The sequence below is a fragment of the Arachis ipaensis genome, chromosome B5, assembly GCF_059453495.1.
Source record: "Arachis ipaensis isolate K30076 ecotype BB chromosome B5, ASM5945349v1, whole genome shotgun sequence".
In the NCBI taxonomy this organism is placed as follows: Eukaryota; Viridiplantae; Streptophyta; class Magnoliopsida; order Fabales; family Fabaceae; genus Arachis; species Arachis ipaensis.
This window is the reverse complement of record NC_142440.1, coordinates 75,434,576-75,434,826: the sequence shown is the minus strand read 5'-3', so window position 1 is coordinate 75,434,826 and position 251 is coordinate 75,434,576.

Sequence of the window (251 nt, the reverse complement as noted above, 5' to 3'; positions counted from 1 at the left end):
GGCCACGAATTGAGTAGGAACAGAATGATAGTGACGAAGAAGAAGGAGGAAGATTTGAGAAATTCTCAACTGGGATATAATTTGTAACGTGTATATTTTCCAAACGAGAATTTAAATTTGAGTCTGGGAATTTAAACGGTCAACAAATCTAAACGGTTGGAATAAGCTAGCCGACGGAGGAATAGAGGGTAGAGGCTAACTTTTTCATATTAATAATAATAATAATAATAATAATAATAATAAAGTATGTT